General features: G+C 35.8%; 2 protein-coding genes across 2 annotated transcripts in view; both read left to right on the forward strand.

Annotated features, from left to right (window-relative positions):
• LOC143240139 (nicotinamide N-methyltransferase-like) overlaps positions 1-15,902 on the forward strand; it is a 425,422-nt gene that overhangs the window by 335,876 nt on the left and 73,644 nt on the right. The gene's annotated exons all lie outside the window — the stretch shown is intronic.
• LOC143240138 (pantetheinase-like) overlaps positions 1-15,902 on the forward strand; it is a 42,604-nt gene that overhangs the window by 18,226 nt on the left and 8,476 nt on the right.

A 15,902-nucleotide genomic window follows, 5' to 3' on the forward strand; every position in this document is an offset into this window, starting at 1 on the left:
GTTAAAAATGGTATAGCATAGTTTTGTAAAAAAAATTTATCAAATAAAACATAGTGCTGGGAATCCAAATTCAAAATTTTGTAAACTTTCCAGTAAAATCCAATGTTGTTATATTATATTTGTTCAAAATATAGTTTTTACTGAGAAGTATACTTGTTTTGTATTTTGGACTGGTTAAATCAAGTAATAAAAAGAACACTGAATTCTTCAGGCTTTATGTAAACAGATACTATGGTCATTATTTTTTAAAACTTAAACATCATTTTTCGGTGTTTTTTTTTTTTTCTTATTTATAACTTCCATTATATTTGTAGTAAATTTTGAATCCATATTGTTCTCAAATACGTTTTCAAAGAATTGGAAAACTTGGGTACATGAAAATTTTTATGAGAAACACATTTACTCTAATGGGATAACTTTCTATTATGATCAGGTGAGAAAAGTTGTAAAATTATATTCAGTGAACCTTTATTTTTCTTTAGTTGTGAAAGACAGCATTACAAGTATTTTGTTTCATGGAAATTTTTCTTCACATGTGAAGAAACCTGTTACAAACAACAGGGAAGTTAGATAGCCTCGCAAAGAAACCTGTTACAAACAACAGGGAAGTTAGATAGCCTCGCAAAGAAACCTGTTACAAACAACAGGGAAGTTAGATAGCCTCACAAAGAAACCTGTTACAAACAACAGGGAAGTTAGATAGCCTCACAAAGAAACCTGTTACAAACAACAGGGAAGTTAGATAGCCTCACAAAGAAACCTGTTACAAACACCAGGGAAGTTAGATAGCCTCACAAAGAAACCTGTTACAAACAACAGGGAAGTTAGATAGCCTCACAAAGAAACCTGTTACAAACAACAGGGAAGTTAGATAGCCTCACAAAGAAACCTGTTACAGACAACAGGGAAGTTAGATAGCCTCACAAAGAAACCTGTTACAAACAACAGGGAAGTTAGATAGCCTCACAAAGAAACCTGTTACAAACACCAGGGAAGTTAGATAGCCTCACAAAGAAACCTGTTACAAACACCAGGGAAGTTAGATAGCCTCACAAAGAAACCTGTTACAAACAACAGGGAAGTTAGATAGCCTCACAAAGAAACCTGTTACAAACAACAGGGAAGTTAGATAGCCTCACAAGCTTTTTTTTTACTGCTATAAATGGGCAGAAATGTGTTTGAAAACAAAAGCTACATTATAAATAAGGATTTATATGCCCAGTTTGATATTTCTTTAGGTTTGAGTGTGGATGTTTGTAAAATTGACACATCTAATTCAAATCACAAAAGTCAAATCCATAAAAGTAATAGTTACCTTTATGGTTTAGGGAATTTTAGGACAAACTAAAGTTTAACTAGTTAATACATATTTGCAAAGTTTAGTTATAAAGTATACTTTATTTTTCTCAATCTTTACACTAACAACCTTTCATACATTTTTCATATGTGGTACTTTATTGTTTAATAACAAATACAGTATAAAATTTACTGTTAATATAATGAAAGGTTCTTAAAATATTTTTGGAGAAAAAATAAGTTTTTTGTTTTATATCTAGTAAAACAAAAACTTGTCTATAGGTATATGTTGTTTTTTGCACAAAATTCATTAAATGTTCCTAATGAATGATATATTCTGTAGGAACGTTTTCATACAGTGTTGAATTTTAGTATTTAATTGTTTATTTAAAAAAAAGTTAATTTTTGAGTATGATATTGGATATTATACAAGGTTTAAGCCTAATAAGGATATTTGGATGATAGTAAAATTACCTTGTTTTTTTTAGTCTGACTCCTAGGGTATTAAGAAAATATTTTATTGAGTAAATTCATTATATTTGCTTTAGTTTTTCTGTATTATAATTTCTAACATATTTTGCATTGTACCAATATACATTTTCCATGATACTAGCTATTTAGTGAAATTCATGTTCAAAATAATTTAAGAATTGCAAAGACTAATGTTCAGAATATCAGATTGTATAATACATTGAAATGATGATTTAAGATTTGTGATTATTAATTAAAAGAGTTATTAGTGAACATTGAACTTTATTACTGTGTATTAAGATTTTTGTAACTTGTTTCAAGAACTTTACACACTGGTGTGTTGTTTACTTTCTTAAGGTGTCGTTCTTACTATATGGCATTGTGCTATTTGTTTTGATAGTCAATATAGTTATATAGCACAAATACAAATAGTAATAATGTGATTGTGCTATTTAAGTATATTGACTACCAGTAGAAATTACGTCGTATGTCATCTAAATTCCTACTTATAGTCAATATACTCAATAAACACAATCACATTTTTACTATCTGTGATTATGCTATTTAAGTATATTTATTTATCAGTAGGAATTTTGAGATAATGTATGGCATAATTCTTTTATATGCCATCAATGTTTTTTGTTGGAAATATTTGTAATTTTTTTATTGACAAGTTAAAAGGTGTAAAATGTGCAAGAAATAAAATTTTGTATGAGTGAAAAAAATGATTCATTAATAAACTTATTGTGGGTGTTTTTTGTATAAAATACAAGAAAAATGTATAGTTGTTAATTATAAATGTAATTTATTGTTGTCAGAGACATAAACTATCTTAACCATTACCCACTTTGCAAGAGGGTCTGCCAAGAGTACTTGAGTATTCAGCTTGTATGAGTGGTTTGCTAGAATGTTGAACTCTCTTTTTCAAAAGTCTGTATTGCCCCAGCACAAATGTATTTACAACTACACAAATGAAAACACAAGCAACTTCCACTGTAACTAAACATACAGTGACACATTATTCATATTTTAAGTGTAGGTAAGAATATTAAAATCATTGACTACTGAGTCATTATTATAAGAGACCAAACTCTTGTCCTCTATATTTTCTATTTTTTCGTACACCATTTGCCAGGCGCTACTGCTTGACATCATGGGTTTCTTTTCTTCTCAAGTTTGGAAAAAAAGAAATTATTGTACGTGCATTTTTATTTTCTTTAAACTACAGTCACTATGCCTTCTGACTTAATGCTCTTTTTAATACCAGCTCATTTCCTCTGTGAGTATAAAGCAACAAATATCAGGTTGTCACAAGAGCATTTTGTGTTATGTAATTATATCACACAATTTATACTTTCTTACAGTAAAATATTGTTATTATAAATTTACCATTTCTGTGTACATGCAGTTTTCATATAACATGATTAAGGAGGTCGACATGTTGATTTTATTCTGTATGGCTTTGTTTCTTGTCATTCTGTTGAAGTCAAATTCTCTTGCTCATGGGGAGGAATAGCTGTAATGTTGCACATTATAAAAAGATATAGTAAACAGTATTTTTCATCCCCTGGTGAGACAGTAGTAAGTTTCTGGGCTTATAATGCTAAAATGCAGTGGATAGTTCAATGTAGCTTTGTTCTAAAACAACGAAAGCAGTATTCTTATATAGTGGGTCATGTGGTATCTCAAACTTATGGTGTCCTCTTTGCTTAAATGACAATGACCAGTAACTGAGTTAGCATTAGCTGTTCTAGAAAAATGCATGCTCTTCCTGTGAAGATCAACCTCAATGGGAAGGAAGTGCAGGCAAATGACTTGAGTGGCATGTCTAAAATCAAATGGAGCAGTTTGCATAGAATCTCAAACCTTTGCCATCCAGAATAACGCAACTTCAATTTTGGTTGAAAGTACCCAACAACCTCAGAGAGAAATTAGAAGTGCCATTGGTTAATGACATTTGCCAAAATGACCAATCTTGGCAAGAACCAAATGGTGAAGTATGTGATCAATGGTGGTAGTGAAGAATCTCACTGAGCCAAATGGTATATGGGTTGTGGATAAGCTTGGGGTCATGCAGAACTGAAGGACACATTGCTCTACCACCCTGAACCAGGGATTGACTCTTCACCCAAGAGTACCTACCAGATTGCCTGTCGGGGACACCCCAGTCAAGTGATGACTGGGAAGTCATGAGCAAGAGGATTTAAACACAACTACAGTTCTCTTGAACAAGACAAAACAGGTTACAGCAAAATAACATTTGGATTATTTATTGAAATGGCGTTTTTTCCAGAGTAGGTTGAGTAATGCTAATTATGAGTCTAGCTGGTCCAGCTGTTGATTCCATTAAGCACAACTTTAATGATTTTTAGATCAACAGTCAATCTTGGGCCTGGTTACAGAATTGGGAAGAGTTGCACTGAGGGCTCAGTCCAGTGGAAAATTGAGCAATACATTGGGCTAAGTTGAAAGTTTTAATGAAGCTTGACAGTCTATGCAGATCATCTGTGCATTTTTGTGCAGTTAAAACCTACATTTTAGTGGTTTCAGCAGTTTATGAATATCTCCTTGTTAACAAGTTTGTTGAAGGCCATCTTGTGAAATAATAAGACATCTTGTTCTAATTTTCAGTAAGTCACTTACTGAGGTGATACAGTGTGAAGTAGTAACTTGAAATTGATTGAAGAAGAGATTATACCCTCAAACAGCCAGTCATAACCAGATAATTTTAACTATGTCTCAAGCCTAGACAAAGGCTAACCAAGCATCCAAATGTTAGTGTTATAATGCAAGTATCTTGCTATTCAGTAAATGGACAGGGGTATCTGAATGCTCTTGATTTACATGCTACAACTTATAGTGTTTCTACCAACATCATCCTAGAATGAAGGAGTGAAGCATTTTGTATTCAAGTGAACTGCTTATAGTTTGTCAAACAGCAAATAAATATTGCTTTTAATCAGTGGTCATCAACACGTGGTTAACATTGGCAATACTGGCTCAATCTGGTTTTGGTGTGTATTGTTGGTAGATCTCGTGGTATTTTAAATGTCCTGGTGCTGTACAACACGTGAGAGATGATACCATTTCTAACAGTGGTAAAAAACCATACAGGATTTATATACACATAATTTAAAGACAGTGAGGGATCTTTTGGTTCATCTAAGTCCTATTCACTTGACTAGCTAAAATAAAAATAGAGTCATCTGTTATCATTCAAGTAGTTGTCATGCTGCACCTTAAACTCCATTAACTCAGCAGAGTCTAATATATCTGAAGGCAACTCCTTTCAAAGGATCAACATTGTAAGGAAAGTAATATTGTCTGAGCTGAAGATAACTCCTACCCTTTCAAAATTTGTCCTTAGTCATATTATTTTGATTATTAAGTAGGAAGAAAAATGTAGTGCATTAATACTCTCAGTTCCCTTCATCTTAAAGCCTTAATTATATCCCCTTAACTATTTTTTTCAAAAAAAAAAATCAGAGTCAATAATCTGTTATTTTATGATAACCTTTCCATTCTAGTTCTCATTATAGTAGTCATAACCTTCCCATTCTAGTTCTCATTATAGTAGCCCTAACCTTCCCATTCTAGTTCTCATTATAGTAGCCCTAACCTTCCCATTCTAGTTCTCATTATAGTAGCCCTAACCTTCCCATTCTAGTTCTCATTATAGTAGTCATAACCTTCCCATTCTAGTTCTCATTATAGTAGTCATAACCTTCCCATTCTAGTTCTCATTATAGTAGTCATAACCTTCCCATTCTAGTTCTCATTATAGTAGTCATAACCTTCCCATTCTAGTTCTCATTATAGTAGTCATAACCTTCCCATTCTAGTTCTCATTATAGTAGTCATAACCTTCCCATTCTAGTTCTCATTATAGTAGTCATAACCTTCCCATTCTAGTTCTCATTATAGTAGTCATAACCTTCCCATTCTAGTTCTCATTATAGTAGTCATAACCTTCCCATTCTAGTTCTCATTATAGTTGTCATAACCTTCCCATTCTAGTTCTCATTATAGTAGTCATAACCTTCCCATTCTAGTTCTCATTATAGTAGCCCTTCTTTAAACCATTTCTAATTTTTTTTTACACGTAAAGAAGAAACAAACTTCTAACTCATACCTATTTGTACAAGTGCCGCGTCACTACTTGAGATGATGGACATTCTCCACCACATTGAGTACGGCATACCGTAATTGCAAGATGCATACATCATTGATTATTCCAAGTAACACATGCAGAGAAACAAACTTCTAACTCATACCTATTTATAGAAGTACCAAGCTACTATTTGAGATGATAGGCATGCCCCACTCTATTGAGTAGACACAAAAATACTGTCAAAGTGACACAAACCTTTAGCTATTGCAATATGTAACTGTTACCAACGTAAAATAGTTAGTGCGTATCTACGATCTTTCGACATGTTCTTTACAACAATGTTAGGAGGTTTTACAGAAAATTACGAACAATTTTTTTTACTAGAATCAAAATACATTATAAAATATTTATGGAAGAATGTAATTATTAACTGTATCAGCTGGAGAAAGTACCCACAACCTTAGTAATGGGAAGTTAAATAATCACCTCAACACGACTTTGTTCAATATCTCTTCCGTTTTATATTAATGATACGTGAATGCTTAGACAATAAACGGATATTTTTTTGAAATGTTATATTACGCTTCGTATGAATTTCGCGCAAAGGTACACGAGGGCTATCTGCGCTAGCCGTCTCTAATATAACAGCGTAAGAGAGAAGGCAGCTAGTCATCACCACCCACCGCCGCCAACTCTTAGGCTACTATTTTACCCACGAGTAGTGTGATTGACCGTAATATTATAACACCCCTACGATTGAAAGGGCGAGCATGTTTGATGTGATGGGGATTCGAACTCGCGTCCCTTAGATAACGACTCGAGTGCCTTAACTACTTGGCCATGCCTGGCTGTTATATTATGTTTGCCGAATCAATAATATTTGGTTCATTCGCCCTAATCTTACTACTAATTATTTCAATCATGATGTTGGCTTATTTCATAAAATATGTCTTAGAGAATATTACCATTTTTAAACATGTGTGACCTTATTACCGTTTACAGTTTCACTATTAACATCACTAGAAAATTATAAGTAGATTATATTAAACTTATTTGCCTTGAGAAAACAAAAGCTGTTTCTGATAAACACGCCTGTTTTCACATACTGAGACAAAGTACGTGTAGATGTTAACATCTTTGAAACTCTTGACCTTTGATAGCTAACCGTCTGGTAACTATTGCTTTTAAGTACTTCGGTCTTGGAAATATCCTGTTTGTTGCAGTTGCGTAAAACAGCACTAATTACACAACCTAAGGAAACATCAGACACTCTCTGATAAGGTAGTACTTATTTTCTAAATATTATTTATTTCTTTTCCTTGTTGTACAACTATTATTCATAAATTTAATGCATTTTATTTAATAGACTTTCAGTATACTCTTTACGTAATGTCGAGTCGATTGGAATATCATACTTTTCTTTGGTTCGGTTTGATTTGAATTTCGCGTAAAGCTATACGAGGGCTATTTACGCTAACCGTCCCTAATTTAGCAGTGTAAGACTAGCGGGAAGGCAGCTAGTCATCACCATTCACTGCCAACTCTTGGGCTACTTCTTTACCAATTAATAGTGGGATTGAATGTAACATTATAACGCCCCCACGGCTGAAAAGGCGAGCATGTTTGGTGCGACGGGGATTCAAACTCGCAACCCTCGAATTACGAGTCGAGTGCCTCAACCACCTGGTTATGCCTGGCCTGCTTTCCTTTACCTGAAAGAATTATGTTTATCTTGTCATGTTAAGTTTCGAATTATAACTGTTTAAAAAACGAAATAATGTGCTAAAACAGAATTTGATTTATTAAAATCAGTAAAATTTCAAACATTTTTAGAGGTTTTGATAGTTAAAACTATCGGCGGCTTAGAGTTAAGTGTGAGGTCTTATGAAGTGGAGAATTGGATTCAATACTTGCTCTAGACAGAGCCTAGATAACACGTTGTGTTGCTTTGTGTTTTAATAACAAGCAAAGAACTACAATTAATGTACTCAGCTTATCAAAACATGAATTATTTAGATAAGACATAAGTTTTAAGCATGACTATATTCCACTTTTGACAATAATTCTTTTAAGTTTATCAAAACCAAAGTCGAAAACTGGTAACACTGTCTAGTCATTATAAACGATCGGTGATTATTGTATGAAAACCAGTTTTGTACAATGAATATGCTTAAGTTTCTAAATACTGTCTTTTGAAAACAGTGAAGGAATTACAGGCAATGCTTATCAAAGTAAGTTTCAAATACTCATAAACATGATCTTTGATATACCAGTACAAACAAACCATTGGGAATGAAATGCTAAATATTAGAAGGCTTTTCAAAGATTTTTTTTAGTTCTGTGTTTGTGGTATTTCTATATACGAGGGCTGTTAAAAAAATACGCGGACTGACGTCATAAAACAAAATGTACTTTATTTAGAAGTTACAGGTCTGGGACCCCTCAAAGTACTCTCCTCCCCAACGCACACACTTATCCCAACGGTGGTTCCACTTGTTGAAACAGTCCTGGTACGCTTCTTTTGTAATGTCCTCCAGCTCCTTCGTCGCATTTGCCTTAATCTCGGGAATCGTCTCAAATCTTCTTCCTTTCAAGGGTCTTTTGAGTTTGGGGAACAAGAAAAAATCGCAATGAGCAAGGTCAGGTGAGTAGGGGATGAGGAAGAACAGTGATCGAGTGTTTGGCCAAAAACTCACGAGTTCTGAGGCACAAATTTTGCAGCAACGCGGTGCATCTTAAAATTTTCGGTCAAAATCTCGTAACAAGATCCAACTGATATCCCACACTCTTCAGCAAGCTCCCTGACAGTCAGACGTCGATTTGCCCGCACCAAGGTGTTGATTTTGTCGACGTGTGGGTCGTCAGTTGACGTGGAAGGACGTCCAGAACGCTCATCATCTTTAATGGACTGTCGACCATCCTTAAAACGTTCATGCCACTTAAAACATGCCGTATGCTTCATAACAACATCACCGTAAGCCGTGTTAAGCATAGCAAAAGTTTCAGTCGCAGATTTTCCAAGTTTAACACAAAATTTCACAGCAAGTCGTTGCTCCTTCAGGTCATTCATTCTGAAATCCGCCAAACGAAAAAATCGCACTTCACTTAAAACCGCGTAGCTAATACACAAATGAAGATATCTGCAATCGGGAAATGGCGTCGTAATCAGCTGATCTGTGCGAACCTAGCGACACCAAGGGAATTCCCTTGGAACCAACTGGAGCCGCGCAATTCAAACAGTCCTCGTATTTTTTGAAGAGACCTCGTATGTTACTTAAAATATTTACTTTAACCAGTCTTGAAGATTGTTTCCTAAGTAAATATAATAACTGAATTTAAATAAATACTCTCACATGGTGTCGTTGTAAAATAAATCACTGCCCACATCTAAATACTAAATATAATTAATTTTAAGACATATCTTTGATGCTAATTTACTGTCATCTTCAAAATAGTTACGAGAAGTTATATAGATGTATTAATGTTATAAGACTGTTTTTCATTTTGATTCCTAAGAGTCATAACAAAGGAACATTTTCCCTTATTTACTACCTTATTGCAAGATATATACTCTTCAAAAAAAGAAACGCAAAAGGCAAAATATGAGACATATTGTTAACAAGTTTATTCCGAGTAGTTCTGTATGACATGTGTGAAACTTTGCACATTCACTGCTGAACATTCAAAGTCTGCAAAGGCGAAGTCCACGCTCATTAGTTGAAGTTTAACGTCACTCAACGTCAATAACGAGTATGCCCCCCGTCAGCATCAATAACTGCTTGGCATCTCCTGCCCATGGAAGCGATGAGATGACGAATCACATCCTGTGGAATGGCTGTCCACTCAGCCTGCAAAGTTGCTGCAAGCTGAGGTAGAGTCTGCGGTTGAGGTTGTCGCCGTCGCAGATGTCGGTCCAACTCGTCCCAAAGATGTTCGATGGGGTTTAAATCTGGTGATCTGGAGGGCCAGAGAAGAACGTTGATGTTGTGGTGTCTTAAAAAGACAGTGGTGAGTCGGGCTGTGTGAAGACGGGCGTTGTCATGTTGAAAAACGTCGTTGACGTTCACCATGATGGGTTGCACATGGGGCCTAAGAATCTCGTAGACGGTCGCGTACGGTCTGATCGGAAATCCTACACAGCTCTGGTATGGTTGAGGCAGTAGACGTCGCAGTGGTGGTCCTATTCCGAAGGTGACGTAACCGAATGTTGCGATCTTGTGCAGGCGTGGTCACACGAGGTCTGCCAGATCGTGGACGATCACGAGTTGATCCATGTTGTTGGTGACGATTCCATAGCCATGTGATGGTGCTTGGGTGGACATTCACAGCTCTGGCAACATCTGATCGAGATTCGCCTGCTTCCAAGCGACCAATGGCGTTGTTGCGTTGTGCTTCAGTCAGTCTTGGCGCAACTGTATTGCGTGTCAATGGCTTAACACTGAACTATGGAAACCGAGAACCCGTCACTTTTATAGGGATTTTGCACATGTTGCACTTGCAGAACATGCAGATCTCTCAAACAAATTCATTGGACACGAATGCCTTTTGGCGAAAAATCCGATGTTTTCCTCCGTTTTCAAAGTGCACAACTTTTATTGTCATTTTGGTCTGACAATCAGTGCCTTAACACGTGTAACATCTCATACTCTGAGCTTGTAACGTTATTACATATATTTCTCTTTAAAATAACAAAAATATCCCTTTTGCGTTTCTTGTTTTGAAGAGTATATATAGAAAGCCTTCTTCTCATATCCAGTTCTAGTCTTTAAGATACTAATTCGTTTACTTTTAATAATCCAACATTGTTGGAGCTTCTACTTTACTTATAGGAATAGTCAGACTGTTTTAACATAATTGCATTTGAGTGTTCTATGTTTTATCATATTTGAATTTCTCTATCTTCAAATACATGTCCTACAGTAGTATTTCCTGCATTTTATTAAATACAATTTTTTTTTTTAATTTATCGGTTACGAAACTTTAATAATCCTTAAAAGGCACGTTTCTTTCCTTTCAAGACTCTTTCGTCTCGAACAAAAACATGTCAAGTAATTTCTGTCCACTCCTATATGATAACCCTCATCTCTCAACTTGAAATCATCTTGGCACCTCTTTTGGAGCCTTATCAAATCCAACTTCCTTTCTGAAATAAGACAATTAAAACTGAAGTCTATTTAGTACCGTGTAAAACGACTTGTACTCATTATTTGTGTATATTGGCCTGGCATGGCCAAGCGTGTTAAGGCGTGCGACTCGTAATCTGAGGGTGGGGGGTTCGCATCCCAGTCGCGAATTAGGGACGGCTAGCACAGATAGCCCACGAGTAGCTTTGTGCGAAATTCAAAAACAAACAGATTTGTGTATATACATCCTGACATCTTGTGTTTTATTAGCTAAATAACCTACGTTTTTAGATGGCTTTAGAGACTTCCGTGACACAGACAAGTAGCATATGTTGCACATGTTAAGTAGCTGAGGTTCTGTTACCAAAAGTCTTTTTAGAACGAAATGCTTCTGAAATTAGAAGTGCATGAGCAGGTGGATTTCATTTTATGAACCAGACTCAGCTGATAAAGAGGAAGATGCCGCACGCATTACACACTTCACATAAGGAATCAGACAAAGAAAAAAAAGTCGAAGAAGCGTCTGTTTTAATGATTGGTTAAAATGTAGTATTGGTTATCCAATTACTACAGTTAGTTATTTAATCAATCAATGACGAATCTGAGTCGTGTGCTCTTTAGTTACTGTATTTATTGAGCGATGTTTGGTAGCAAGATGTTGATGTGATAACTTGATACCTAGTGAGCTGTATCAACGTTTCCGCAGAGAAAACATTATTACACTCGTTAGATAAATGCAGCTGAAACAAACTGATGAAGTCAGAACATTACAGTCTGTGGCAGTAATTCAGGTTTAAGATCTTTCAAGACTCAAAGAAAATTTGTTGGCCTTTAAAAGACCCGAGATGGCCAAACATTTGTTTTTCTTTACCATCCGTGCTATTCGGGTACAATTTTGTCTGTTAATGTACTTTAGGTGCGAACAGGCGGAGATGGAGCTCTGACTAGGGCTGTGACGATCACACGATTAACCGGTTACGGTTCGGTTACTGCTCTTAACCGGTTACGGATTTCCTAACCGGTTAATCTAAGATTTTTTTTTCCGAGAAAAATAAACGAGGGAAAACAATACGATTATCGACATTTGCGTGTAAATATTCCATTATTTGACCTTGGCATTGGTATGTTTGCCTATCGCGATTTTACGAACTGCTTGCCTCTTTGTTTGGTTGAATTTTCGTTGTTGTTGTTGAAAGCCTTTAGAGTTTTTGTTTACGTTTGGTGCGGCCGTCACGCGCAAATTCCTGTTTTGATATCTGATTACTTGAACGGCTAATGGCCCCCCGCTAGTACAGCGGTATGTCTCCCAATTTACAACACTAAAATCAGGGGTTCGATTCTCCTCGGTGGGCTGAGCAGATAGCCCGATGTGGCTTTGCTATAAGAAAAAACACAAACACATGAACGGCTAATGAACGCACAATGTCATCTAGCAAAAAAAAATGGTCGGAGATCTATTATCTGGGATCATTTTGACTTGACAGATGGCAAGAAAAAACTGTATGCAGGTTGTGCAAAGCTGCTTTGTCCTATAGTGGTGGCACATCTGCAATGCGGAACCAAACGTCTTTAAAAGGCTGGCATACATCCGTGAGAGCTCTGGGCAAGGAGAAGGTGGATGAAATTACAAGGGCTTTAGCCAGTACCACGTGCCTAGTCGAAAGACAATAAATAAGACAATAAATAGCTACTTAGCCTCAGCATATCAAGAGTGCAAAGCAGAAGTTGTGGAAGAAATGTCAGGGAAAACAGTTGCTATAACAACTGACCTGTGGACCAACTTGAAGATGAAGCCGTTCCTTACGCTTACCTGCCATTTTTTGACTGCGGAGTGGGAACTCAAGACCAAAGTTATTGCTACTCGGGCAATAGATGACAGCCCTACAGGGGTGAACATAGCACAACATGTCACAAATATTGCTGCGGAGTTTGGGCTTGATGCTATCTCTGCCCTAGTCACGGACAATGCGTCCAACATGGATGTCACTGCGAAGGAGGCCAAATTAGAACATATGTTTTGTTTCTCACATAGCTTACAGCTGGCTATCACTGATGCTCTTAAGGAACCCAGTTTGTTGTGTTTTTTGAATAGTTGTTGTATTATCATTTCGAACATGAATAACAACTTTCAATGACCACCTGACGGTAGTCTGCCACCTGGTCAGGACACTGAGGACAGTCCAGCAAAAGAGTTCATGGATCTGGAGTTCGCAATTTCGCATAATACACAGCAAACTTCCGGCGGGGGGGAATCATCTGGGTCTCTCCTCTTCTGTTGGTGTCAGAAAAATCGTTTTTTTTTTCCAAGACAGGAGCGAACTTTTGAGGGCTGGGCAATATAGTACGATTAACCGGTTACGGTTCGGTTACGAGGCAAAGATTAACAGGTTACAAAAGTCCGTAATCGTCGCAGCCCTAGCTCTGACGCAGTCGGCGTAGGAGAAAAACCGCTGGTTAGGAACGTGTTTGCAGATGAAGTGAGCTGGCACTTTCTGAAGTGGTTGTAAGGGTTCTGGCAGTGGTATTCTTTTTTATTGTGGAGCACTGTATGTGTCTTCTTTCTATATGTTTCTTGGCGCTTCGTCAAAATATCGGTTTTTATATTAATGATTGCTGCCATACTTGTTTCATTAACATTCGAGTCAAATGCCGGATTATATGTTTGTTTGCGGAAGTTTCCCGCACTTCGGTGTATATTGGCCAATACAATGTTGTGATTATAATATTTTGCAGCACAAGATCATATTAATTGTTCTGGCAGTTTTTTACCACTCTAAACGAAGTAAGTTAAGTGCATTGCACTTTAATAATAATGTAAGAAATTGATATGGACAGAATAAATATATGATTTTGCTAGATTTGGGTAGAGTTGTTTTTCATGTTTATTTTAAATAACAAGCTTGACGATATTTATGTAAAATTGCTAAGGTATAACAGCAGACTAGTTCTTAAGCTTTGGTGTATGTATGTTTGCACCTTAATATATATTTCGTAGTCACGAACACCATTGTGTTTTGAATGGTGAAGTTTAGCAAACACAGAATGTTTTGTTGATTTATGTTAGTTTAACGAATATTTTTCCAATATTGGCCAACTCAGCGTTCTAGTGACTAATGCATGGTATCTGAAATCGTAACTTGTACTCAAAAACACAAGATAAATGACAAAGGTAAACACTGGTTACCAGAGTGGTAGCATCATGTTACGCAAGTATGTTTTTGTAAATATGTAATTTATAGACACATAAGTTTGTTGGTGTGTATGTGTGTGTTAACATACGCATATTATACTGTATATAGACCAATGTATGTATACTTACATATATAATAATTTAAAGGTACAAAAATCACATTTTGTCAGTAAAATTGAGAGTATTTGTTCGGTACCGATTACGATAATTAGTTTAAACCATATTAAAGGAAAAATAACAAGTGTTATTGATTTATGTGATGTTAATAACGAATATATCTGGTCCATTTTAAAGTTAAAGTATTCGTAAGCATGTGATTTTTCATTAAGAAAGAGAGAGAAAAGTGCTAATACAAGTTGTACTATACCATTCAGGTGAGACATGTGGTTAAATCCATTGTGTTAGTGAAGGGACATTTTACGGTTATGGCAACTTGGGGTATTCATATATATTGCAGGTTGATTTAAACTAAATGAAACGGCGAATACGTGTTCGTTCAGAATGAAATAAAACATAGTGTAGGTGTTTTCTATTAGTTTTGAGTAATAAATGGAAATTATGTTAATTAAACAGGTTTATAGTACATTCGTGGAATATATTGTAATAAAGCAATTTAGAAGCTTCATCATGTTATTCAGTCCATGTACAGTCCTACTCTATTCTGCAACATAGTTTCCATTGTGAAAGGCTTATTAATAATGCTCTCATGTCAAAAGCATGCCTTACTAACTGTAGAGCTTTCAGTATTACTTCTAATGTACAAGAAAGACAGTTTCCCAGCGCCAGTTTCAACACGCAGATCAAATAGAAATCTATAGATGGTGCATTGGGCAACTTGATTGGTATGTCTTCGTACAGAAGAGCATGAATGACCTGTATCTCAGGACAGTTAGTATGGGTATCAACACTTTTACCAAAATAAAGCATGTCGTGGAAGCAGATTGTGTACATATGATTTGTGTCGCGTTTTTGGATAAAGAACCTGCTCGATTATGTTGTGCACCATACCACGAGACATGTGGATGCCTTTTGCTGCTGACTTTGTGTTCGTGGATTCTCACTTGTTACAAGACTCCGCACTTTATTACGTGATTGCGGTACGACTTGTTGTAAGTCTATTTTTGGATTGTCCTATTTCTCTAAAATGATCCATTTCTAATTTTTCATTTTTATTAAGTAAGAGGATTATCATAATCTTGGAAATTCTAACTCCCAGTCTTAACCCATCTTTATGATCTGACTGTATGGATATTTTGCGTTATAAAGAGCAATTACATATCCTTATAAAAGCAATTAATTATTTTGGGCAACATATTACCTAAGGAATTTCAAAAGAATGTCACAATACATGTCATGTCAACTTTATATCTGCTGTGGTTGTTATGTAATTTGATGATTTTCATGTTCAGAATTGTTTTAATGTAATGTACTCACCACTCTGCATTACAACATTAAAAAAGTCAGTCTTCACGTTTCTTGTCCATTATTTCTACATACTGACACCAGGAACCATTATTTCTAGATACTGACACGAGAAATGGTGGAACCGAAGTAGTATTGCCACAGGTAGAGGAAAGTCAAAAATATTTTTGACTCGATGAAGAAATTAATTTTTGAACAAGTATGATGAAACATTTCAGGCTAGAAATATTAGTCACTGCCTGTAAAGTAACAAATATAAGTTCAGTAGATGATGTGAGAAACTTGTTTA

The sequence above is a fragment of the Tachypleus tridentatus genome, chromosome 13 (genome assembly GCF_004210375.1).
Source record: "Tachypleus tridentatus isolate NWPU-2018 chromosome 13, ASM421037v1, whole genome shotgun sequence".
In the NCBI taxonomy this organism is placed as follows: Eukaryota; Metazoa; Arthropoda; class Merostomata; order Xiphosura; family Limulidae; genus Tachypleus; species Tachypleus tridentatus.